Source organism: Littorina saxatilis, unplaced genomic scaffold (assembly GCF_037325665.1).
Source record: "Littorina saxatilis isolate snail1 unplaced genomic scaffold, US_GU_Lsax_2.0 scaffold_2189, whole genome shotgun sequence".
Classification (NCBI taxonomy): domain Eukaryota; kingdom Metazoa; phylum Mollusca; class Gastropoda; order Littorinimorpha; family Littorinidae; genus Littorina; species Littorina saxatilis.
Window position 1 is genome coordinate 5,001 of NW_027126016.1, and position 12,381 is coordinate 17,381.

Consider the following 12,381-nt stretch of genomic DNA (forward strand, 5'->3'; position numbering starts at 1 on the left):
TGAATGTGTATCTGTGTGTCTGTGTATCTGTACATGTGTGTGGTGATAGCATTTGTGTGTGTATGCGCACGCGTATGTGCGTGCGCACGCGTGTGTTTGTTTGTGACTGCATGGATTTAAACGATGAATTTGCTTTTGTACTCCTGTTCTTTTTGTGTCTTAATGCTTGTATTTTGGTTTTGTACATGTGTATAATAATGTCATTGTAAAGCGCGTGGAGCTTCTAGGTAAGCGCTCTATAAGTTTCCATTATCCAAGCGGAGCGCGGTAGTTTTTTTTTTCATCTCCCAGCACTGAAAATTTTTTTGCCAAGTGGTGTCTGTCTGGACATTGTTCTAGAATTCATCTTTTAGCACAATATTAGCGACACTGTTTGGACAATTCTATTAAAATTAGGCGTACAAACTGATTTTGTTTCGGGGAATCCTCTCAGAGGATCAGAATTTTCATATAATATCATCGGAAGCTGTTACAACGGGAAAATGTGAAACTTTTGTCACTTTTTAACATGGAATTTCATCTTTGAGCGTTTCAAGCGGACTTTAATAAAAATAGTTATTTGCGAATTAAGCAGCGGAAGACACTCACCGGTTCAACATGTGTATGGTCATTAAACCTCAAAACATTTCAGTAAGTGGTTTAGACAAACACCTCGGACATGTGAGGGTGACTGGTTTGTAGCTGAAGAGTTTTTTTCTAAAGTGTGTTCTAAATACAAATGACGTACTGGTAATGATGTAATGAGTTGTTCTAATCTTGTTCTTGGAACTCTTGCTGTTCCAAGCTTGTTCTTAGCAAGTCTTGGTGACGAGAACAAAGACTATCAATGAAATCTTTAGAAATAACCTCTGACAACGACGACGATGACGACGACGACGACGATAACAACAACAACAACAAATGACATCGACGACGACGACGACAACAACAACAACAACAACAACAACAACAACAACAACAACAACAACAACAACAACAAAAACACGAGAACAACAACAATCACGACAACGAACATGACAACAACAACACCAACAACTACGACGACAACTACAACGACTGGGTTATGATGACATCACCAATGATTTAAAGGCCGTTAAAAAATCGTTAAATCCTATTTCTTCACTGATTCTTATGAAATTTTAAAGGTAGGTTTGTTGTCCCCAACTTATTTTCACTCCATACTTTTCCAGAAGAAAAACATAATTTTGGCAGTTAAAAACCGTTAAATTTCAATTCTTCACCGATATTTATGAAATTTTGTGGGTAGGTTCGTTGTCCCCAACTGATTTTCACTCTATACTTTTCCAGAAGAAAGACATAATTTTGGCAGTTAAAAAACGTTAAATTTCAATTCTTCACCTATCTTTATGAAATTTAGTGGGTGGGTCCGTTGTCCCAAACTGAATTTTAAGACATACTTTTCCAGACAAAAAACCTTATTTTTGGCAGTTAAAAACCGTTAAATCTCAATTCTTCATCGATATTTATGAAATTTTGTGGGTAGGTTCGTTGTCCCCAACTGATTTTCACTCCATACTTTTCCAGAAGAAAAACATAATTTTGGCAGTTAAAAACCGTTACATTTAAATTTTCACCTATCTTTATGAAATTTAGTGGGTGGGTCCGTTGTCCCAAACTGAATTTCAAGACAAACTATTCCAGTCAAAAAAACTTATTTTTGGCAGTTAAAAACCGTTAAGTCTCAATTCTACACCGATATTTATGACATTTTGTGGGTAGGTTTGTTGTCAGATTTGACATGATGGCAGAATTGAAAGTGTGAGATATCCTGATGTTTCACAATTTATGCTGCATAATTCAGCCCCATAGGCGCTTGAATTTTAGGTGGAGTTGGGTTTTTTTTCAGCCCAAACCAGTAACCCCCACATGGTTTTCATGTCCCTTTCTGAGAGACTTCAAGAAGTTTCAATTTGACGTCATGATTAGCCTGCCGCATTAGCAAGTATGAAAACACGTCATCGATGACACATTTTAAGACAGAGAGAGAGAGAGAGAGAGAGAGAGAGAGAGAGAGAGAGAGAGAGAGAGAGAGAGAGAGAGAGAGAGAGAGAGAGAGAGAGAGAATCATGTACACACAGATGGACGACTTCGCTTGGGGTATGTACTGCCCGGCAGTACACATCTACTTTATCCAAGCGGAGCGCGGGCGAAGCCCGCGCGTAGCGAGGTAGTTTTTTTTTTCATCTCCCAGCACTGAAAATTTTTTTGCCAAGTGGTGTCTGTCTGTGAACATTGTTCTAGAATTCATCTTTTAGCACAATATTAGCGACACTGTTTGGACAATTCTATTAAAATTAGGCGTACAAACTGATTTTGTTTCGGGGAATCCTCTGAGAGGATCAGAATTTTCATATAATATCATCGGAAGCTGTTACAACGGGAAAATGTGAAACTTTTGTCACTTTTTAACATGGAATTTCATCTTTGAGCGTTTCAAGCGGACTTTAATAAAATAGTTATTTGCGAATTAAGCAGCGGAAGACACTCACCGGTTCAACATGTGTATGGTCATTAAACCTCAAAACATTTCAGTAAGTGGTTTAGACAAACACCTCCGACATGTGAGGGTGACTGGTTTGTAGCTGAAGAGTTTTTTTCTAAAGTGTGTTCTAAATACAAATGACGTACTGGTAATGATGTAATGAGTTGTTCTAATCTTGTTCTTGGAACTCTTGCTGTTCCAAGCTTGTTCTTAGCAAGTCTTGGTGACGAGAACAAAGACTATCAATGAAATCTTTAGAAATAACCTCTGACAACGACGACGATGACGACGACGACGACGATAACAACAACAACAACAAATGACATCGACGACGACGACGACGACAACAACAACAACAACAACAACAACAACAACAAAAACAAAAACAACAACACGAGAACAACAACAATCACGACAACGAACATGACAACAACAACACCAACAACTACGACGACAACTACAACGACTGGGTTATGATGACATCACCAATGATTTAAAGGCCGTTAAAAAATCGTTAAATCCTATTTCTTCACTGATTCTTATGAAATTTTAAAGGTAGGTTTGTTGTCCCCAACTTATTTTCACTCCATACTTTTCCAGAAGAAAAACATAATTTTGGCAGTTAAAAACCGTTAAATTTCAATTCTTCACCGATATTTATGAAATTTTGTGGGTAGGTTCGTTGTCCCCAACTGATTTTCACTCTATACTTTTCCAGAAGAAAGACATAATTTTGGCAGTTAAAAAACGTTAAATTTCAATTCTTCACCTATCTTTATGAAATTTAGTGGGTGGGTCCGTTGTCCCAAACTGAATTTTAAGACATACTTTTCCAGACAAAAAACCTTATTTTTGGCAGTTAAAAACCGTTAAGTCTCAATTCTACACCGATATTTATGACATTTTGTGGGTAGGTTTGTTGTCAGATTTGACATGATGGCAGAATTGAAAGTGTGAGATATCCTGATGTTTCACAATTTATGCTGCATAATTCAGCCCCATAGGCGCTTGAATTTTAGGTGGAGTTGGGGTTTTTTTCAGCCCAAACCAGTAACCCCCACATGGTTTTCATGTCCCTTTCTGAGAGACTTCAAGAAGTTTCAATTTGACGTCATGATTAGCCTGCCGCATTAGCAAGTATGAAAACACGTCATCGATGACACATTTTAAGACAGAGAGAGAGAGAGAGAGAGAGAGAGAGAGAGAGAGAGAGAGAGAGAGAGAGAGAGAGAGAGAGAGAGAGAGAGAGAGAGAGAGAGAGAGAGAGAGAGAGAGAGAGAGAATCATGTACACACAGATGGACGACTTCGCTTGGGGTATGTACTGCCCGGCAGTACACATCTACTTTATTATTATTATCCAAGCGGAGCGCGGGCGAAGCCCGCGCGTAGCGAGGTAGTTTTTTTTTTCATCTCCCAGCACTGAAATTTTTTTTGCCAAGTGGTGTCTGTCTGTGAACATTGTTCTAGAATTCATCTTTTAGCACAATATTAGCGACACTGTTTGGACAATTCTATTAAAATTAGGCGTACAAACTGATTTTGTTTCGGGGAATCCTCTCAGAGGATCAGAATTTTCATATAATATCATCGGAAGCTGTTACAACGGGAAAATGTGAAACTTTTGTCACTTTTTAACATGGAATTTCATCTTTGAGCGTTTCAAGCGGACTTTAATAAAATAGTTATTTGCAAATTAAGCAGCGGAAGACACTCACCGGTTCAACATGTGTATGGTCATTAAACCTCAAAACATTTCAGTAAGTGGTTTAGACAAACACCTCCGACATGTGAGGGTGACTGGTTTGTAGCTGAAGAGTTTTTTTCTAAAGTGTGTTCTAAATACAAATGACGTACTGGTAATGATGTAATGAGTTGTTCTAATCTTGTTCTTGGAACTCTTGCTGTTCCAAGCTTGTTCTTAGCAAGTCTTGGTGACGAGAACAAAGACTATCAATGAAATCTTTAGAAATAACCTCTGACAACGACGACGATGACGACGACGACGACGATAACAACAACAACAACAAATGACATCGACGACGACGACGACAACAACAACAACAACAACAACAACAACAACAACAACAACAACAACAACAACAACACGAGAACAACAACACGAGAACAACAACAATCACGACAACGAACATGACAACAACAACACCAACAACTACGACGACAACTACAACGACTGGGTTATGATGACATCACCAATGATTTAAAGGCCGTTAAAAAATCGTTAAATCCTATTTCTTCACTGATTCTTATGAAATTTTAAAGGTAGGTTTGTTGTCCCCAACTTATTTTCACTCCATACTTTTCCAGAAGAAAAACATAATTTTGGCAGTTAAAAACCGTTAAATTTCAATTCTTCACCGATATTTATGAAATTTTGTGGGTAGGTTCGTTGTCCCCAACTGATTTTCACTCTATACTTTTCCAGAAGAAAGACATAATTTTGGCAGTTAAAAAACGTTAAATTTCAATTCTTCACCTATCTTTATGAAATTTAGTGGGTGGGTCCGTTGTCCCAAACTGAATTTTAAGACATACTTTTCCAGACAAAAAACCTTATTTTTGGCAGTTAAAAACCGTTAAATCTCAATTCTTCATCGATATTTATGAAATTTTGTGGGTAGGTTCGTTGTCCCCAACTGATTTTCACTCCATACTTTTCCAGAAGAAAAACATAATTTTGGCAGTTAAAAACCGTTACATTTAAATTTTCACCTATCTTTATGAAATTTAGTGGGTGGGTCCGTTGTCCCAAACTGAATTTCAAGACAAACTATTCCAGTCAAAAAAACTTATTTTTGGCAGTTAAAAACCGTTAAGTCTCAATTCTACACCGATATTTATGACATTTTGTGGGTAGGTTTGTTGTCAGATTTGACATGATGGCAGAATTGAAAGTGTGAGATATCCTGATGTTTCACAATTTATGCTGCATAATTCAGCCCCATAGGCGCTTGAATTTTAGGTGGAGTTGGGTTTTTTTTCAGCCCAAACCAGTAACCCCCACATGGTTTTCATGTCCCTTTCTGAGAGACTTCAAGAAGTTTCAATTTGACGTCATGATTAGCCTGCCGCATTAGCAAGTATGAAAACACGTCATCGATGACACATTTTAAGACAGAGAGAGAGAGAGAGAGAGAGAGAGAGAGAGAGAGAGAGAGAGAGAGAGAGAGAGAGAGAGAGAGAGAGAGAGAGAGAATCATGTACACACAGATGGACGACTTCGCTTGGGGTATGTACTGCCCGGCAGTACACATCTACTTTATCCAAGCGGAGCGCGGGCGGAGCCCGCGCGTAGCGAGGTAGTTTTTTTTTTTCATCTCCCAGCACTGAAAATTTTTTTGCCAAGTGGTGTCTGTCTGGACATTGTTCTAGAATTCATCTTTTAGCACAATATTAGCGACACTGTTTGGACAATTCTATTAAAATTAGGCGTACAAACTGATTTTGTTTCGGGGAATCCTCTCAGAGGATCAGAATTTTCATATAATATCATCGGAAGCTGTTACAACGGGAAAATGTGAAACTTTTGTCACTTTTTAACATGGAATTTCATCTTTGAGCGTTTCAAGCGGACTTTAATAAAATAGTTATTTGCGAATTAAGCAGCGGAAGACACTCACCGGTTCAACATGTGTATGGTCATTAAACCTCAAAACATTTCAGTAAGTGGTTTAGACAAACACCTCCGACATGTGAGGTTGACTGGTTTGTAGCTGAAGAGTTTTTTTCTAAAGTGTGTTCTAAATACAAATGACGTACTGGTAATGATGTAATGAGTTGTTCTAATCTTGTTCTTGGAACTCTTGCTGTTCCAAGCTTGTTCTTAGCAAGTCTTGGTGACGAGAACAAAGACTATCAATGAAATCTTTAGAAATAACCTCTGACAACGACGACGATGACGACGACGACGACGATAACAACAACAACAACAAATGACATCGACGACGACGACAACAACAACAACAACAACAACAACAACAACAACAACAACAACAACAACAACAACAACAACACGAGAACAACAACAATCACGACAACGAACATGACAACAACAACACCAACAACTACGACGACAACTACAACGACTGGGTTATGATGACATCACCAATGATTTAAAGGCCGTTAAAAAATCGTTAAATCCTATTTCTTCACTGATTCTTATGAAATTTTAAAGGTAGGTTTGTTGTCCCCAACTTATTTTCACTCCATACTTTTCCAGAAGAAAAACATAATTTTGGCAGTTAAAAACCGTTAAATTTCAATTCTTCACCGATATTTATGAAATTTTGTGGGTAGGTTCGTTGTCCCCAACTGATTTTCACTCTATACTTTTCCAGAAGAAAGACATAATTTTGGCAGTTAAAAAACGTTAAATTTCAATTCTTCACCTATCTTTATGAAATTTAGTGGGTGGGTCCGTTGTCCCAAACTGAATTTTAAGACATACTTTTCCAGACAAAAAACCTGATTTTTGGCAGTTAAAAACCGTTAAATCTCAATTCTTCATCGATATTTATGAAATTTTGTGGGTAGGTTCGTTGTCCCCAACTGATTTTCACTCCATACTTTTCCAGAAGAAAAACATAATTTTGGCAGTTAAAAACCGTTACATTTAAATTTTCACCTATCTTTATGAAATTTAGTGGGTGGGTCCGTTGTCCCAAACTGAATTTCAAGACAAACTATTCCAGTCAAAAAAACTTATTTTTGGCAGTTAAAAACCGTTAAGTCTCAATTCTACACCGATATTTATGACATTTTGTGGGTGTCAGATTTGACATGATGGCAGAATTGAAAGTGTGAGATATCCTGATGTTTCACAATTTATGCTGCATAATTCAGCCCCATAGGCGCTTGAATTTTAGGTGGAGTTGGGTTTTTTTTCAGCCCAAACCAGTAACCCCCACATGGTTTTCATGTCCCTTTCTGAGAGACTTCAAGAAGTTTCAATTTGACGTCATGATTAGCCTGCCGCATTAGCAAGTATGAAAACACGTCATCGATGACACATTTTAAGACAGAGAGATAGAGAGAGAGAGAGAGAGAGAGAGAGAGAGAGAGAGAGAGAATCATGTACACACAGATGGACGACTTCGCTTGGGGTATGTACTGCCCGGCAGTACACATCTACTTAATTATTATTATTATTATAATGACAGTCTAGTACATGTAGTACGTATCAGCATAGACCTATATTATATAGGTCCCTGGTATCAGCTACACAGACAAAAGGGTTTTGGCAATGGCAGTTCAGAGTCTAACAATCACAGGCTTGTGTGTGTGTGTGTGTGTGTGTGTGTGTGTGTGTGTGTGTGTGTGTGTGAATGTGTGTGTGTGTGTGTGACGTTTAGTCTGTGTTAGATAACTTGTTAATTAAATCGGACTGACTGAGCAGCATTGCAAATATCTAAGGCTAACCCGCTGTATCCATAGTGTTCGACCCTACCTGTACGCCAGTACGCCGGATATCAGTATTTCCTGGAAAAGACACTGCGGTCTGCTTTTCGGGTACAAGTGGTCATAAACACCCGCTCTCGACAGTTCACCACTACAACCACAACCACAACAGCACAAAATGCATCAAGAACAACAATCAGAAACAACAGAAGGGAGAGAAATCGGTCAAGACCATTCACCTTTGTAAAGCGGGTACTTCAACAGCGTCAACTCTCCGCCGACTGCCCCGAATGAAACCTGATAGATACTTATAGATCCTCCTACAGGTATACGTCTTTTATATACCGAGCCTTAGTCAAGCTACCTACCCGTCTGTCCTCTTCTTGTAAATGTACTATACTGACTTTACTGAGTAGCCGAACAACACAGCGTTTCCTTGTCTGACGCTTTAAAAAGTAAGTCCTATTTTTAGCCAGCGTTGGTAAACAGCCTCGTTCTCACGTAATCGGGAAAACCACAATGCAGTTCGTAGAGAACGGCCGCCAGGTGAGATTCAGGTCACCGACCTCAGGTGTGAACATCCTTTCGGTCTCTGAGCCAGTAAATGAGAGGTTGAGTAATTCTACAAGTGTTTTGAAGGCTGTGATTAGCGTCATGAGTTCATTTTGGATTTGACTATTCGCCGTCACAGTCTCGTCAACGGTGTAGAAAAATAAAACGAACACATTGTGTGGAAGTTAAAATTAGACAATCAGTATCAATTCGGTTGTATCAGCTATGTATGACGGAGTTGAAGAATCTTTCCGAGTGCTATATAACGTTTTTTGGGGACAAGCATAATAATAGGATTCTTGTTCGTATGATGTCAGGTTAAGCTTTTCTTGCCAAGTCATATGATCATAGTTAGTGCAGCGCTTATACAGCCGGGTTGTCTAATAATTGGCAGAAGCAAAATGTAGGGGAAGGGCTCCTAATATGGACCACATTTTGTTTTATGCTGATAACTAGCTTGTTTTCTTGCGAAGAAGTTTCATTTTGTGTTTGGTAGTCCTTCTCTTTTAGGTTAACCGTTAGGCGTAATTAGAGTGAAATAGCTTTGATAAACATTCAGCAAAAATTAAATACAGAAAAAAATCACAAATGGTCCATATTAGGAGCCTGGGCGCCTAATATGGACCAGTGAAGAGGCCTTCACGAATCACTGTCAAAAGCCCCCTATACTTCAAAATAACATGATACAACTTAGTGTACAAGTCAGACTAATTCAAATATGCTTTAGATTTATCTGTTTCGGGTTGATGAGAGCATTATTTGAAGCACACCAGGAAACTAAAGAAGCTTATCAAAAACAGAGTGAAAATAAGTGAAATTATCAACTTCCACGAAAAGAAGACTTGTTGTTATATTTTTTTTAAATCTCGAGGGCTAATTATAGGTTATTTCCAGCAAACTTCTTAATGAATTAATGAAAATAGCCTTTGAGGACAGGCACAATACTGAGCAACGAAATGCTGACATGAGCATCAAAAATAAAAAATGCTCAGATGGAAAAGTCTATGATTGTAATGGGAGCTAAAACACAGCTTTACCGGAAATAAAAGTCAAAACATAATTGCCTTCATGTCTCTTTCCTTTATTGATCGTCAATCATAGGTATGCATGGACAATGATGTAAGTACTTGGTGGACACCAACTGCAAGATATTTCTATCAAGTTAAAACTTTTGGAATCTTTGATTTTGTCTAGTGTTTGAGTTACATTTTATCCATAAAATCCAGCCAGACAGCACCTACATTTTGTGTAAATCAATTGAGCAAGAAATAGTTGTTGTGAAGACACCATTACTTACATCATTTGGCAAGTCCATCACTTTTTTACAAGAACAAGATTAGGCAGCATTGTAATGCTGCTGATTTAATTGATCACCTTTCTGGTAGACCATGCAACACAACTGAAAACAAAAGTGAAGGCCTGAAAATAATATGGCAAGTGAATCAGATGTAGCGTAAGTTATGAAGACACCAAGCGTAAGTTATGAAGACACCAAAATTGTGAAGTCTGTTATGCTTGAATTCTAGTACTCTTGAAATCTAGTCTGGTGTGTAAGAGGTTCCTGATACAGTTTGAAATGATCAAATCATACTTGAATATTCAACAATGGCAAATATTCACAGTTACAGGCAAAGTCTGAAAATTATTACGTAAGTTATTTTTGACACCTGAATTGTTGTGTCCAACATTACCAACATCATCAATTATCATCGTTTCACAACTGATTATTTTTCTTATTCGCTTGTTTTCTTTTTCTGTTTTCTGTAGAAGATAACATACGTAAACATGTTTTGATTTACATTGTATCTGCCATCTACCACAATGAACTGAATTGCTGATTGCGTTGGTTCGAGTGACACGAAACGAAAATGGTGTCAGAAATACGAACGTAATCTAAAACAAGCCACACTATTAAAATGCAGGAAAATGTAACTAAAATTTCCCCTTCAGAGCTTTCTTTATACAAACTCGAAGAAACTTTAAGTCAATCACAAAAATATCAACTTTGGTTCAAGAAAAGGTTAAATTTTCCTGACGTTCGTATTGAAAGACACCAAGAAATGTCGGCAGAGTGGCGAGAATGACGAACGAAATCCACTAAGTTCAGCATCAATTTAAACAAATGCTGGTGATTTTGGATAAAACAGGAACAAAAGTAGTTGCCTGTTGGGTAACTCAGCAAAATCAATTAGGGATCGATGATTCTTGAAGTTCGTCTGTCTGAAAAACTCTTGAGATGTCGTAAGTTTGCGCGAAACGCCAAAGACACGAACAACTTCCAGGTCAAAATACCTCCTCTCAATGCATTGTGGTAAAGGTGAAGGCCATTTATTCGTAATCTGTGGAAATTTCCGCAGTGCATTGAGTCGATTGACATTCGTTCGTGTGCCTGTGTCGACTTCGCGTTAGATTTTGAAAGTGCAAAAACGTAAGTAACGCAGTGACGCAAAACGTCGGATATTGCCTTTCACACATTCTTTCACAACCCTAGGTCTTCTGATTGCTTTTATTTGTGCTAGATTGTGTCATTTTATTCAGTAACTTCCAATTATCAGTGGAAATATCAAGTTGCATGTGAAAGATATGATGATGGTATGGACTTAGATCAGCGTGTGAAGTGAGACACGAAGCATTACTTACAGAATGCAATTTTTTCGTCCACGCTAACGACACATTATACGGTAAAGAAAGAAAATGAGCATATCTAATTGTTAAATACACTTAGTTTGACCAAAATAAATACAAACATGACACTACAAACTGCTTCACTTACCATTGTGCTTTCTCAAACAAGATCACTCATTTTTGTCAGGTTTCAGTGGCCATTTTAAGTTGTATTTTCAATGGAAAATAATCAAAAACAAAATAACCATCAACAGAAAAAATAATCTGTAAAATGATATTAATTCTTTATTCTCTCTTTAATCACAATACAACAACATTAACAACCAGAAGAAAACAGTTCTTTGCAAAAAAAAATCCAGAAAGTGGCTACCATTCATTTTGTACTTTTTGCTCAGTATTGTGCCTGACCTCCTTTAGCTTTTATTTTCTTCGATTTGTTGAAGGTGGTCCTTCAGCGTTCGACTTCTTCTTCTTCAGCGTTCGACGAAGGTGGTCCATATTAGGGGACTCGCACATACTTTGAGATGTTGCTATTATTTTTTGTTTGCAGTAGAAACTCGGGGTCAACACTGCTAAAATGTAACAAATGCGGTCTTAGCTGTCATATATAGGAATTTTTGTGTAATAAAAGCTTTGGCTGTGGACAGAAACGAGTTCGTTTTAGGCGGCAAATTCAGAGTGAACGCTGCCGAAAGCTAACGGTTTTAAGATTTGTGTTTTGACATGTGAAAGTTATCCAGACGGAGGGTGAATACAGCGAATAAAACATTTTCAGTTGAGCGCTCTAGCGCCGTTAGTTTGTCAGAACAGGAGGTGGTCCACATTAGGAGCCGGTCCATATTAGGAGCCCTTCCCCTATTTGCCCTGTTCACGGTCAGTTTGGCAATGACTGCATGAGACATAGTGGTATTCAAGAAAATAGAGAATTTGAGGTGGTTTCAGATTCTGAGGCCGTTTTAGCTACTACGCTTGAATTTCCGATTTCCGAGAGGTAGGTCCCTCAAGTTTAAAACCGTCACGCGGTGACTTTGGCGGGTCGAAACGCGGGGGTTTCGTGAATGGCAATTAGCGCGACTTAGAGAATAAACAGCGCCACCACGCGGTCAAGTGCCGCCAAAACCTTTTCCTGCACATGATACCACTCCCGCGGGGCTCCAAAATTTCGTCATATGAGTTGAAGAAGTCTTCACGCTCAAGTGTCAATAAGAAGAGATATTTTTAGTTTTTCGTTGTCCGGGTGTCCTAGCTGAAGCTAATACAAAAATATGTCAAAGTTAAACTTTT

General features: G+C 38.2%; 1 protein-coding gene across 1 annotated transcript in view; it reads right to left on the reverse strand.

The window, feature by feature from the left end:
• LOC138954462 (uncharacterized) overlaps positions 1-8,356 on the reverse strand; it is a 13,124-nt gene extending 4,768 nt beyond the window's left edge. Inside the window, exon 1 of the mRNA XM_070326306.1 lies at positions 8,160-8,356. The gene's annotated coding sequence lies outside the window, so the exon portion shown is untranslated. The remainder of the gene's footprint in view (positions 1-8,159) is intronic.
• Between the last annotated feature and the right edge of the window lie 4,025 nt (positions 8,357-12,381).